This window comes from Apium graveolens, chromosome 5, assembly GCF_009905375.1.
Source record: "Apium graveolens cultivar Ventura chromosome 5, ASM990537v1, whole genome shotgun sequence".
NCBI classification, from domain to species: Eukaryota; Viridiplantae; Streptophyta; class Magnoliopsida; order Apiales; family Apiaceae; genus Apium; species Apium graveolens.
In genome coordinates this window covers 115,596,091-115,611,797 of record NC_133651.1, presented here as the reverse complement: position 1 = coordinate 115,611,797, position 15,707 = coordinate 115,596,091, and positions in this window count along the sequence as shown.

Here is a 15,707-nt window from a genome sequence, read left to right as displayed (position 1 = left end):
TATTTTATTAATGAATATTATCTTGAATATTCATTCGAGAACTTATGACTCCTTTATATTATTTATTGAATATTACTTGGATATTCATTTGAGGATGTATGACTCCTTTATTTTATTTAATGAATATTATTTATAATATTCATTCGAGGTATTATGACAGCTTATTATTTAATGAATATTATTTCGAATATTCATTCGAGGGCTTATGACTCAGCTTATTTATTTATTGAATATTATTTATAATATTCATTCGAGGTATTATGACTCAGCTTATTATTTAATGAATATTATTTTGAATATTCATTCGAGGCCTTATGACTCAGCTTATTTATTTATTGAATATTATTTCGAATATTCATTCGAGGGCTTATGACTCAGCTTATTTTATTTATTGAATATTATTTGAATATTCATTTGAGGATCTATGACTCCGATTATTTGCTGAGATATATTCTTTATTTTATTAAAGAATAAGGTGTTGATAATCAAACTCACTTTTGATTATTCAAATAAAGATAGTACTTTCGTATAGGTATATCTTTGGTTATTTAATATTCATTTCAAGTATAAGTTTTAAAACTTCTACTTCAATTATTTTTATAAAGATTATTCTTTATGGAAATATTATTTAAATAATAATATTCAGATATTTTCTAATATATTGGGACTGATTTATTTTGTTAAATCAGCATCACTCCAAACATTCTTAAAAATGTTTTGCGAGTCTTCAAAATGATTTTTAAAAGTTAGAGCGGATCCCAAAACTCATTTTTATATTTAAGATCCTCCTTTCGAAGGGGATTTAAATACTCGCTCAAAACCTGAGGGATCCGGCTCTGTGGTGTGTTTTATATTCGCAACAAGGTTGCTGTTTTGTTAAATGAATTGATTACATACCCAACACTCGGGAAGTAAAATTCTTGGAACAAGTTAATCCATTAACATGCATCGCCTGGGAAATATTGGTGAGTTCTCCTTTCCAACTAGATACGACTTCTTGGTGGAGCCGTATCAACAAGTTTCTACTTGGGGAAAGGGGGAACGAGCTTTACGTTTCAGAGTCATGGATTTCATCTGAACTAGGAGTGGCGTAAGTGGTCAAGTGGCGCCGGCCCAGCCTTATTATATTGGCCCAAATGGCCTGGAAGTTCCGCTAAGGCGGTCCATTCCTTAGGAGTTCAGTGTTCGGTTGACAAGTAAATCCGACAGGTTCTCCTCTACATGTAGAAAATGGTGGGGTTGCACTACTACGACTGATCATCGTAAGTGGTCTTCCTGGCGCGACAAACTCCCGTAATGAGTTCATCATCCAATTGGATATTTCTGCAACACTACCCAGAGCACTTCGATAGAAAGGCTACGGTTGGGCGATTGTTGAGTGTTGGCAGGGTCAAGTTTTTAAAATGATGTTTGCAACAAATGAAGTATCTCGTAACTTCATTTTATTTTGATGATATTTTAAAGATTTAATCTATTCAAATCTGGTCTTGTAGTCTCATCTATGTGATGAACTTTTGAAACTAATTATAACTTGAACGGTGGTAGTTCAAGTAGTATTTGGAAAAGATATAAGTATATTGGAGTATCTTGTAACTTCATCTTTTAAACTTATATCTAGTAAATGATTATCTTATGCATGACAAAGATTTTCAGAAAAACGTTGAGACAAGGTTAGATATATGAGATCACCTTGCAACGATATTTTTATACAGTTATACACTGGAACTCTGTGTGTATTATGCATGGAAGAGGACTTCCAATATTTTGAAAAGTATATATGTATATATATACTGAATATTTTGCGACTTCATCGCATTAAGATATCAACTTGGTTCATTTCTTTTGACCAAGACTTTCATGAGTACTATGAGAAGGCTCATATATTGTTAATCATTATACATATTATTTTGGTGGGCTTGCTGCTCACCCTTGCTTTCTTCTTTCATCACACAACAACAGATAGAAAAGATGAATAGGACCAAGCTCCCGATTCACGAGCGGATAGAAAACGTTCCGCAGTTTCCTATAGGCGTTGATGTCGCTGTAGCTGAGGTAGGAACTACCAATAGGCTAGGCTTTCAACTTTCGATGTACCAGATTTATGTATATTTATGAATTGTAATAATGGCAAAGAAAATGTAAATTTATTCAAAAAACCTTTTAAGGTGTATTGGCAAATAATTGTGGAATAAAACGACTTGTGATTATTTTTGGATATTCATCTCTGAGACTATAACTTGTGGTGTGTGTTTATTGTGGGGTCACAGTACAGAGTAGTTGATTATTTATTAAGATTGGGTGTTATTAAGGGAAATGGAACTCGTGACAACCCGGATCCCCGACCCCGGATTTGGGGGTGTTACAGAAGTGGTATCAGAGCTAAGCGTTATAAACCTCAGAGATGATGTGACGTAAAGATAATAAGTTCACTAAGATAATAAGAACTCTTGCCAAGTTCATAGTCGGGCTACCTAACGTAGTACTGACAGTTAAAACCCTTATGGGAACCCTTATAAATATCGTGATAGAAGCGTAGTTCATTATCGTATATGGTAGCGGGACTCCGAACCCTGAGGTTGAGGAGCAACAATGCAATGATGTTTTATTACTTATTGGAGATCAGATTATGGATCCGATAGAGCGTCCTAACGTGGGATCGGATGATGTTCATATTGAGGATGTAGCGGTTGAGGATGTTGTCCTAGAAGGGACAGTTGCTGAGGAGGATCCCATGGAGGATCCTGATAAGAATGAATAAAGAATCACTGATGAATTGATGACCATGGTTAGGTCGACTACCAGAGGTAGGATTGGTCGATCACTACCGGAGGTTCGTTCAAGTTTGTAAAGATAGTAGCCCCCTTTAACGTGGCTTACTCGTAAGACTGAGAAGTTTGAATGGACAGAGAAATGCGAGAACAGCTTTCAAGAACTGAAGCAAAGGTTGGTGACGGCCCCTATGCTGGCGTTGCCGGATGAAAAAGGAGATTTTATGAAGTATAGTGACGCTTCGCACAAGGGCTTAGGGTGCGTGCTTATGCAGCACGGTAAGGTAATCGCGTACGCGTCAAGACAATTAAGGGAATATAAAATTCGATATCCCCGCCCATGAGCTTAGGCTCGTGGCAATAGTTTTACCCTAAAGATTGGAGGCACTACTTGTATGGAGAGAAGTGCGGAATTTACACAAACCATAGGAGCTCTAGTACATTTTTACGTAGAAAGAGCTCAACATACGCCAGAGGAGGCGGTTAGAGCTAATCAAGAATTATGATTGGGAGATTCTTTATCATTCGGGGAAAGCCAATATGGTGGCTGATGTCCTTAGTAAAAAGGAGAGACTCAAGATGATAATGTCTTTTGGAGAGTTTATAAGAGATTTTGAAAAAAATGGAAATAGAAGTGAAGGTAACCGGAGCCGGTACCGAAAAGCTATTTGAGATCGCTATGCGGTCTGAATTATTGGAAAATTTATTATTGTGCCAAGAAAAAATGATGAATGAAGGCAGAGAGCCAACAATTAGAATAAAAGATTAATACCGAGAAAGATGATAAGGGAATAATGAGGTATTCCTACAGGATTTGGGTTCCAAATGTTCAAGAGATTAAAGATGAGATCCTAGATGAAAGCTAGTTTGAGGAATAAGATTTAGAGCAAAACCTGAATGTGATAGTCAGGGAGGTCGCCATCAAGATAGAATGAACCCATAACATAATGAAGTGGAAAATGAGGATTTAAAATGTATAAAATAACCTCAAGTAGGGGAGAAGGATGAAACATTTCATACTAAGGAAACAGAAAGTTGAGTAAGGAAAGGAGTCCCGAGACGGTACTCCTATACGAAAATTCATGGACCTGTCTAGACAGAACTTAGACTATTATCCCCAACCACCACCCTGAGGAAACAATGCGGTGAGAAATTCTTTCAGGTCCTTTAAGTCGCTAAGCTCTCCGAGTTCTAAGGAACAAGCTGACCCAGTCGAGGCAAGAGCCTGGCTAAAGGAAATATAGGAATCATTTGAGATTCTAAATGATTGATGAATCACAAAAGACTATTTTTGTCACTTACCCTCCTAAGAGAGAGACCACCCGCTGGTAAAAGGCCAAGGAAGGCACGGAGCAAGAGATTATAATAAACTGATTTAAGTTCAGTCAATTATTTTCAGGAAAGTACTTCCCAAGGTTATGGAGATAGTGTAAAAGCTTTAGAGCCAGAACAAAGGCAGACAAGTATGATGAATTATGAATCTAAGTTGTAAAAGTTGTCAAGATTCGTTCTAAGGGCACGAATCCAGAATGACGGGATGTTTGAAATCAATGCTTATGTTGTGTTGGTTCATGAAATAATGATAAGAGAAAGGAAAATAAAAAGAAATTGAAGTGGAAAGGAATATAACGGCAATAGAGTTTGAGGAATGATAAGGGAGTTGGGTATGAGGAAACCCTAAAGACTCGTAGCAATAGAAATAGAAAAGTATGTAATCGTCAGGATGAGGGTGATTCACCATGAGTTAAAATTGATGGTTGAAGGCATAAGAGATACATATAGTTTACCCCCTGTAAGTTGGGAGGATTTGAGGAAACCTTGAGATAAATTGAAGGATAAATAATGAGCCGCAGATAGACTGAGGAGACAAGGAAGTAAGAAATTAGGAAAATTGGATGAAGGAAGTGACCTTCAAGAATGTGAAGTGTAAGACCGGTGGCTTTATACCCAGAAAGGGAGACGCCAGGTATGAAAGATATCCCAACATTGAGGTAACTGTTGAGATAAACAACAAAAGTAAATAAGGAATTATTAAGAAGAAGTTCACGTTGAACACGACCAATATCTTCCAGAACATCCTTGTTATCGTTACCAAATTAGGCAAGAAAAGCGGATAACTATTGTTATCTTTTGAAGGCCATATGGGTTGACCTCAGTTTGAATACAGATGTTATTGTGAAATTAGACATGTACTATCGAGGTGGGAATGATTGAATAAGATACCCTTATCAGGGATATATGGCTTGATTTATCCATGGAAGGATGCATGTACCTTTTTAAAGGTAGGAAGTAAGGATAGAACATCGGTAACTTAAAATGAATCCTAGGGGAATGCATAAAGGTTGGCATTTCACCCTTAATAGGGACAGTATGAGTTTTGACAGTATGATTTGGAAAGGGTTAAGGTAACAACAACCTTTAAGGATCAGTGGAGAAATTTTTCAGAAGTATATAGACAATGATTCTGGTATTAGTAAATGGTGTTTTGATATGCCCTGTATCTAGGGAATACAGGAGGAACGATTCAAGGATAACCTTAGAGGTTTTACAAGGAAAAAGGTAATATTCAAAATTCTCAAGAATAAAAATGTTGATAAAGGAAATGTGACGTAATTATAATGATGCCAAGTGGGGCACGTGTTAAACCATGAGAAAGTATGGATCGAACCAGTCAAGGTCGAAATTGTTAAGGGCAATTAGTACCTAAGATAAAAGATGTCCTAAGTATGATCGAGAGTCAGTCGTGACAATGATTAACCTCTAAAGACTGAGGCAATAACTTATGGAAAAATGGTGATTTTTTTTTACTCATCAGATTTTAAGGAAAATATCTTCACATAAGCAGTGATTGAAATGAGGTAGAAAATTTATTTGGAGGTGGTTAAAATGACATTGACTATAAGGAAAATTTTACTATCAGGAAAGGCCAAAGAGGTGGCCGACACTTTAAAGGTAAGAGGATAATTATAGGCGCTCGTGCCAGTGGAATACAGTGATAATGGTTGAAGCCGTCAAGGTTGTATTATGGTTTGGAAGATTGACATTCCTTCTGATGACTGTGCAATACCCAATCGTAATAGTAGTTGGTAAAGGTTTAATTCGTGTGATCGCCATGAGCGGGCTATCTATCTCAGAAGGAACTAACCGGAGGATAATCCCGGACCATATTTCAAAAAGGACTAAACGAACCTTGAGTTAAGTCTTCTATTTAAGGCATACGAGTAAGAATGGTATTAACCTGCTATCGTTGCTTTGATTGAAACTCTTCTGCAATTTTATCTGCTTCATGTCAGGTATGTATGTCAGGATCAGGAGTGTTCTTCATGAATCATGAATGGTGATTATGTTACCTCCTTAGAAGAATTTTATACGACATATATGGACTCCGTATGGTTAGATATTAAGATTTCATGGAAAGTGAATGATGACAGTAGGTCAGTGGTGGACCATAGTAAGGCAGCAATGATTCTGCGAGTAATGAGCTGATTACAACCATGAGAGTTGTATTGTAATGGATGTTGAGATTAAGTACCACTAATCGGGTTGTGGTAGTGTATAAGTTATCATTGATAGACTAATTAAGTAGAGTATCTACCTATTGAATATTTATTCCTTCCTATCAATAGAGAGTTGTATTACTATACGAGGAAGGTTGCGATGCAAGCATGGAATTCTAGTAACGATGATGTCTAGAATGAGATCCCAGATTCGATTTTCAATATCGAGGGAGTTTCAAAGGTGATTGTGTATAAGCTCGAGAAAGAGCATGGGTCCATAGAATGATGGACGGAATAGCAAAAAATATTTAAGCATGTGAAATGCGATGCGATAATACTTGATGTTGATATATATACACATATGTTTTGTTCTCCTATGACAAACCTCTATAATTCAGAGGTAGGTTCCAAGCCAGATATTTTGTGGCAGTATATTTTTTTTTCATATATACAATTCTCTTCAGTTCGTTCTTTTCTCTTCTTTTCATTTCATATAAACTGAGAAGAATAACCCTTCCAGAAGGGGAGGTATTGCCGAATGACTATCTATCTGTGTGATAGAAGCCGAGTAGGATACCAGCTATTGTTTAATTGCTTTTCAAGTACTAAAGGCTGGCCACCTTCTGTACTAACTATGCGATATAACAAGTGTTCATGATCATAGTGATCTCTCAATGAATTCTTTTACTTCTATATGATTGATCAAACTTTGGGAAATAGAAACAGCTGAGAAAGGAGTAGTAAAGTTATGGTGGTAGTTAGAATGGAAGCACATTCGTGATACTAAGGTTGACGTGGTTATTAAAAGGTTATAGAACTCTAACGAGCAAAAGTATAACCAGTATAATATTAGGAATGGAAGGTAGTAGCGATTAGGAACTGGAAAAGAATGGGTTTGAGAAGCAAAAGCTATAATGCTAAAAGCTATGATGAGAGCCGGTGCAATAGACTTGAAAGAATTTGGAATGATCACTTAACGTGGATTAAGTTATCTTACAACAATAGATCATATGTCATTATCGAGATGTCGCCTTATGAGATCCTTGAGGGAAGACAATGTCGATCTCCCTTATGTTAGGATGAAGTTGTAGAGCGCAAGATGCTCGGACCAGTAGTGGTCCAAAGGACCAAGGATTTAATAGATTTAATCAGAGGATGGCTGGTAGTAGCCCAAGATGGACATAAGAAGTATGTTGATTTGACACGAAAGGACAAAGAATAGGAAGTAGGGGACCTAGTGTTGTTAAAGGTATCCCCTTGGAAACCTTTGGAAAGGATTGATGAGATTCGGAAAGAAAGGAAAGCTAAGTCCACAATTTGTCGGACCCTTGGATGTATTAAGACGTCTTGGGAAGTTAGCATATGAGCTAGCCCTACCCCCAAACATGTAGCAAGTCATAACGTGTTCCACGTATCAATGTTAAGGAAGTATAATTCGGATGCCAGACAAATAGGGGCATATGAGCGCATAGACATGCAACCAGACGTAACCTACATGGAGCAACCAGGAAGGGTTATAGATCAAAAATGGACAAATGCTTAGGAGAAGAGTTATCAAACTAGTCAGAGTTTATTGGTAAAACCACAATGTGGGAAAATTTACTCGAGAGTTAGAAAGTGCAATGCTAAGAGAGTATCCCTATTCATTTTCTATCTGATTCCGGGACGGAATCCTTTTAAGGAGGGGAGACTGTAATAACCCCAATTTTTGGAAATTTTTGAAACTCTTATGAATAGTGATTTTGCTGATTATGCTGAATAAGAAAACTTTTCATACCACACTATGTAGGGGCTCTTTTATTGATCTTCTGGGATATTATTAGTACTCTATATGATAAATAAGTGTATGTAAAGATCGTCATAATCCAAATTCGAACACTTTGATTTTTCCCGAAAATCTACCAGATACAGAAAGAATTGAGTATAAGGTAACAGAATAAAAATGATTTAAATTCAAGGATTATAAGAGAGGATCATGAAAGGAATATAATGTATTGAGAAAGGTTAAAGAAACCTAAGTAATAAGATCCCGGGTATGATCCCTCAAATGATAAACGAAAAAGAAAGTTAAGCGAACCGTATAACAGATCAGCGGTCATTAGGCAAGCAATTAGGAGTTAATCAAGGAGGTTAGGGATGATGATGTCATGAAACCAACAAGGTGTGGACAAGTGGAAGCATTATGACATGTGCAAGATGACATAAGCATGACAAGGGGTTTTGTTTTGTTGGTTGATTTTGGGCCATGTAAAATTTACCATGGTAAAAAGCTAAAACATTTTCCAAGGCAAAAAGGAGAAGCAACCAAGCAAATATCATAAAACACAAATATTAGAAGTTGACTTTCCCATTTCAAGAAGAAAGCTCTCGGCTAAAACAAACCCAGCAACTTCAAATTGCCATATCTCCTTCAATACTCACTTAAATGTTGTGTTCTATAGCTCGCTGGAAAGGTATTGAGATTTCCTACAACCCTTCTTCACAAGTCTCTTCCAAATAAGCATGGTAAGACCCTCATTTTTACAGTTCTTTAAATCGGACTTTTAGAAACTTCAAAGCCTAACTTTGTGTTCTTGATTTCTTTGGAAAGATCAAGCTTGTAGGAGACTCCCTAAGGCTTCCTAGCAACTTAACACCTCCCAAGGAAGGTATAAATCTTCACACCCTTTAGTAATAAGTTTGAATGTTAAATTTTGGAGATGGTTTGGATGGATGAGTAGTAATTTGAATGATAAGCATGATTCGAGCTTAATTGTTAAGTAGTTTAGTTGAATTTGGAGATGTTATAATATATGATTGGATTGAGATCTTTGAGCTTATTATGACTGAAATCAGTAGAATTGATGTGTATCTTGAGTTGTTGTTGATTGGTAGTTGGATTGATATGATTTGGAATGGTAAAAATTTGGGAAATCGCGTAAACATAGTCGTCGTAATGTCCGATTTACTTTAGACTGCTTTTGTTCATAACATTAGGACCCGAGAACTCCCTTCTAGGTTTTGACCATTGCCATGTTTAGATAGTTCATGTTACGAGCTTCGTTTTGATATGTGGTTCGTTTGATTCCGATGTACGGTTTAGGAGAAACGGCCGTTTTAAGTAACGACGTTTCGCGAACGAACCCTTACCCCTCGCCTTACTTTGAAACATAGGTTAAAGACCTTAAAGGACTAATTGAAGTATGAAACATTTATGTAAGGTGTAATAGGCAGTTGGTAAGACACTCGCGAAGGAATCGCCTTAAAACTCGTAATGGTTAAATTATTAAAAATGGTGGAGCCGAGGGTACTCGAGTGACTTAAGAGAATCAGTAAGCGCAAAGCGAGCGTTAGAGTCTAAGTTGGTTAATGTATAGATTTACAAGTGACTTGGTTTAATTCCAACTTACTTGTTGTTTATAGGTTACCAGACTCATCCCGAGCCATTGTAACCCCAGTCGCTCAGGCAAGTTTTCTACCTATTATACTGTTGTTGTGATGTATATATGTATATGCATTATCTTGTGATAGATGCATGTTGGTTAATTATCAAATTTTGCGATATATTGAAGTATGCTGATATGGTATATATATGCATGCCTGTTTCTTATTCTTGCCATATATATCTGTTGGTTCAGTTGATAATACATATGCTAGAGAATAGCGGTAATTTGCATATACCCTTAGTATAGGGACCCAAAGGTGAAAACATTTTCTAAAATCGGGAGTCGAGGATCCCAAGTAGATTTTATATATATATATTTATATATATATATGGTTATAGTTTTCAAAACTATTAATCGAATAAGGTTTATTCAATAACTTTATTTTATTAATGAATATTATCTTGAATATTCATTCGAGGACTTATGACTCCTTTATATTATTTATTGAATATTACTTGGATATTCATTTGAGGATGTATGACTCCTTTATTTTATTTAATGAAAATTATTTATAATATTCATTCGAGGTATTATGACTCAGCTTATTATTTAATGAATATTATTTCGAATATTCATTCGAGGGCTTATGACTCAGCTTATTTATTTATTGAATATTATTTATAATATTCATTCGAGGTATTATGACTCAGCTTATTATTTAATGAATATTATTTCGAATATTCATTCGAGGGCTTATGACTCAGCTTATTTATTTATTGAATATTATTTCGAATATTCATTCGAGGGCTTATGACTCAGCTTATTTTATTTATTGAATATTATTTGAATATTCATTTGAGGATCTATGACTTCGATTATTTGCTGAGATATATTCTTTATTTTATTAAAGAATAAGGTGTCGATAATCAAACTCACTTTTGATTATTCAAATAAAGATAGTACTTTTGTATAGGTATATCTTTGGTTATTTAATATTCATTTCAAGTATAAGTTTTAAAACTTCTACTTCAATTATTTTTATAAAGATTATTCTTTATGGAAATATTATTTAAATATTAATATTCAGATATTTTCTAATATATTGGGACTGATTTATTTTGTTAAATCAGCATCACTCCAAACATTCTTAAAAATGTTTTGCGAGTCTTCAAAATGATTTTTAAAAGTTAGAGCGGATCTCAAAACTCATTTTTATATTTAAGATCCTCCTTTCGAAGGGGATTTAAATACTCGCTCAAAACCTGAGGGATCCGGCTCTGTGGTGTGTTTTATATTCGCAACAAGGTTGCTGTTTTGTTAAATGAATTGATTACTTACCCAACACTCGGGAAGTAAAATTCTTGGAACAAGTTAATCCATTAACAGGCATCGCCTGGGAAATATCGGTGAGTTCTCCTTTCCAACTAGATACGACTTCTTGGTGGAGCCGTATCAACAAGTTTCTACTTGGGGAAAGGGGGAACGAGCTTTATGTTTCAGAGTCATGGATTTCATCTGAACTAGGAGTGGCGTAAGTGGTCGAGTGGCGCCGGCCCAGCCTTATTATATTGGCCCAAATGGCCTGGAAGTTCCGCTAAGGCGGTCCATTCCTTAGGAGTTCAGTGTTCGGTTGACAAGTAAATCCGACAGGTTCTCCTCTACATGTAGAAAATGGTGGGGTTGCACTACTACGACTGATCATCGTAAGTGGTCTTCCTGGCGCGGCAAACTCCCGTAATGAGTTCATCATCCAATTGGATATTTCTGCAACACTACCCAGAGCACTTCGATAGAAAGGCTACGGTTGGGCGATTGTTGAGTGTTGGCAGGGTCAAGTTTTTAAAATGATGTTTGCATCAAATGAAGTATCTCGTAACTTCATTTTATTTTGATGATATTTTAAAGATTTAATCTATTCAAATCTGGTCTTGTAGTCTCATCTATGTGATGAACTTTTGAAACTAATTATAACTTGAACGGTGGTAGTTCAAGTAGTATTTGGAAAAGATATAAGTATATTGGAGTATCTTGTAACTTCATCTTTTAAACTTATATCTAGTAAATGATTATCTTATGCATGACAAAGATTTTCAGAAAAACGTTGAGACAAGGTTAGATATATGAGATCACCTTGCAACGATATTTTTATACAGTTATACACTGGAACTCTGTGTGTATTATGCATGGAAGAGGACTTCCAATATTTTGAAAAGTATATATGTATATATATACTGAATATTTTGCAACTTCATCGCATTAAGATATCAACTTGGTTCATTTCTTTTGACCAAGACTTTCATGAGTACTATGAGAAGGCTCATATATTGTTAATCATTATACATATTATTTTGGTGGGCTTGCTGCTCACCCTTGCTTTCTTCTTTCATCACATAACAACAGATAGAAAGATGAACAGGACCAAGCTCCCGATTCGCGAGCGGATAGGAAACGTTCCACAGTTTCCTATAGGCGTTGATGTCGCTGTAGCTGAGGTAGGAACTACCAATAGGCTAGGCTTTCAACTTTCGATGTACTAGATTTATGTATATTTATGAATTGTAATAATGGAAAAGAAAATGTAAATTTATTCAGAAAACCTTTTAAGGTGTATTGGCAGATAATTGTGGAATAAAACGACTTGTGATTATTTTTGGATATTCATCTCTGAGACTATAACTTGTGGTGTGTGTTTATTGTGGGGTCACAGTACAGAGTAGTTGATTATTTATTAAGATTGGGTGTTATTAAGGGAAATGGAACTCGTGACAACCCGGATCCCCGACCCCGGATTTGGGGGTGTTACAATATCTATGTCCTTTGTCCTTGAATGTTGCACTGGATTTTCAGTGATGGCAATTGCACTTGTGTTATCACAGAAAATAGGAATCCTCTCAACTTGAAAACCATAGTCTAGCAATTGATTTTTCATCCATAAAATCTGTGCACAGCAACTGCCAGCAGTAATATTATAACACTCCCAAATCCGGGGTCGGGGATCCGGGTTGTCACGAGTTCCATTCCCCTTAATAACACCCACTCTTAATAAACAATCAACTACTGCATACTGTGACCCCACAATATACACACACACGCCACAAGTTATAGTCTCAGAGATGAATACCAAAAATAACACAAGTCATTTTATTCCACATTATAAGCCATCACACCTCAATAGGGTTTCTGAATAAATTTACATTTCTTTGCCATTATTATAATTCATATATATACATAAGTCCGGTACAACAAAAGTTGAAAGCCAAGCCTGCTGGTAGTTCCTACCTCAGCTACAACGGCATCAACTCCTACAAGAAACTGCAGAACGTTTCCTAACCGCTCACGAATTGGGAGCTTGATCATGTTCATCTTGTCTATCTGTTGTTGTGTGATGAAAGAAGAAAGCAAGGGTGAGCAACAAGCCCACCAAAATAATATGTATAATGAATAACAATATATGAGCATTCTCATAGCACTCATGAAAGTCTTGTTCAAGAAGAATTGAACCAAGTTGATATCTTAACGCGACCAAGTCGCAAAATATTCAGTATAGATATACATATATACTTTTCACAATCTTTGAATTCCTCCGACATGTATAATATACACAGAGTTCCAGTTTATAACTGTATAAAAATATTGTTGCAAGGTGATCTCATATATCTAACCTTGTCTCAATGTTTTTCTGAAAACCTTTGTCATTCATAAGATAATCATTAACTAGATATAAGTTGAAAAGATGAAGTTACAAGATACTCCAATATACTTATATCTTTTTCTGAATACTACTTGAACTACCACCGTTTAATGTATAAATAGTTCATCCCATAGATGAAGCTACACGACAAAACTTTTATAGAATCAATCTTTGAAATATCATTAAAATGAAATGAAGTTACGAGATACTTCATTTGATGAAAACATCATTTTGAAAACTCGACCCTGCCAACACTCAACAATCGCCCAACTGTAGCCTTTCTATCGAAGTGCTCTGGATAGTGTTGCAGAAATATCCCATTGGATGATGAACTCATTACGGGAGTTTGCCGCGCCAGGAAGACCACTTACGATGATCAGTCGCAGTAGTGCAACCCCACCATTTTCTACATGTAGAGGAGAACCTGTCGGATTTACTTGTCAACCGAACACTGGACTCCTAAGGAATGGACCGTCTTAGCGGAACTTCCAGGCCATTTGGGCCAATATAATAAGGCTGGGCCGGCGCCACTCGACCACTTACGCCACTCCTAGTTCAGATAAAATCCATGACTCTGAAACGTAAAGCTCGTCCCCCCTTTCCCCAAGTAGAAACTTGTTGATATGGCTTCACCAAGAAGTCGTATCTAGTTGGAAAGGAAAACTCACCGATATTTCCCAGGCGATGCCTGTTAATGGATTAACTTATTCCAAGAATTTTACTTCCCGAGTGTTGGGTAAGTAATCAAAAACTCTTTTATCAAAACAACAACCTTGTTGCAAATATAAAATACACCACAGAGTCGGATCCCTCAGGTTTTGAGCGAGTATTTAAATCCCCTTCGAAAGGAAGATCTTAAATAAAAAAATGAGCTTTGGGATCCGCCCTAACCTTTAAAAATCATTTTGAAGACTCGAAAACATTTTTAAGAATGTTTGGAGTAATGCTGATTTAATAAAATAAATCAGTCCCAATATATTAGAAAATATCTGAATATTATTATTTAAATAATATTCCCATAAAGAATAATCTTTATAAAAATAATTGAAGTAGAAGTTGTAAAACTTATAATTGAAATGAATATTAAATAACCAAAGATACACTTATACGAAAGTAATATCTTTATTTGAATAATCAAAAGTAAGTTTGATTATCGACACATTATTCTTTAATAAAATAAAGAATATTATTTAGTAAATAATCGGAGTCATAAGTCCTCGAATGAATATTCAAAATAATATTCATTAATAAAATAAACGGAATCATAAGCCCTCGAATGAATATTCAAAATAATATTCATTAATAAAATAAACGGAGTTATAAGCCCTCGAATGAATATTCAAAATAATATTCATTAAGTAAAATAAAGTTATCGAATAAAACTTATTTGAATAATAGTTTTGAAAACTATTCATATATATATATAAATAAATATATATATATATATATATTATACTCGGGAACATCGACTCCCAGTTTAGAAAATGTTTACCTTTGGGTACCCTATACTAAGGGTATACGCAACTACTGCTTATCTGTAGCATAGGTATTATCAACTGAATCAACAGATATATGTATCAAGATTACGAAACAGGCATGCATATATACCATATCACATGCTACAATATATCGCAAGAATTTGGTAATTAACCTTCATGCATCTATCACAAGATAATGCATATACATATGTATACATCACAACAACAGTATAACGGGTAGAAAACTTGCCTGAGTGCTCCCGGATAGACTTAAGCTTAGAGTGGGTCCGATAACCTATGAACAACAACATAAGTCGGAATTAAACCCCGGTCGCTTAAGAAACTAGACTTTAACCAATTGAACCCTAACGTTTGCTTTTGCGCTTAACGATTCACTTACGTCGCTCGAGTACCCCCGGCTCTACCATTTTTAATATATTAACCATTAAAAATTTTAAAGCGATTCTTTCGCGAGTACCTTATCAACTGCCTAATCCACTTAACATAATTGTTTCATACTCCAATTAGTCATTTAAAGTCCTTAACCAAGGGTTCAAAGTAAGGCGAGGGGTAATGGTTCGGTCGCGAAACGCTGTTACTTAAAACGGTCGTTTCTCCTAAACCGTACATCGGATTCAAGCGTACCACATATCAAAACAAAGCTCGTAACATGAACTATCTAAACATGGTAATGGTCAAAACCTAACAGTGAGTTCAAGGGTTCTGATGTTAAGAACAAAAACAGTCTACGGTAAATCGGGCATTACGACGGCTATGTTTACGCGATTACCCAAATTTATACCACTCCAAATCAACCCACAATCAACCCACAATCAACATCACAACCAAACTCCATCCATACTTCACCATAACAGCCCCAACAACTCAATATTATCAACTTATACTAC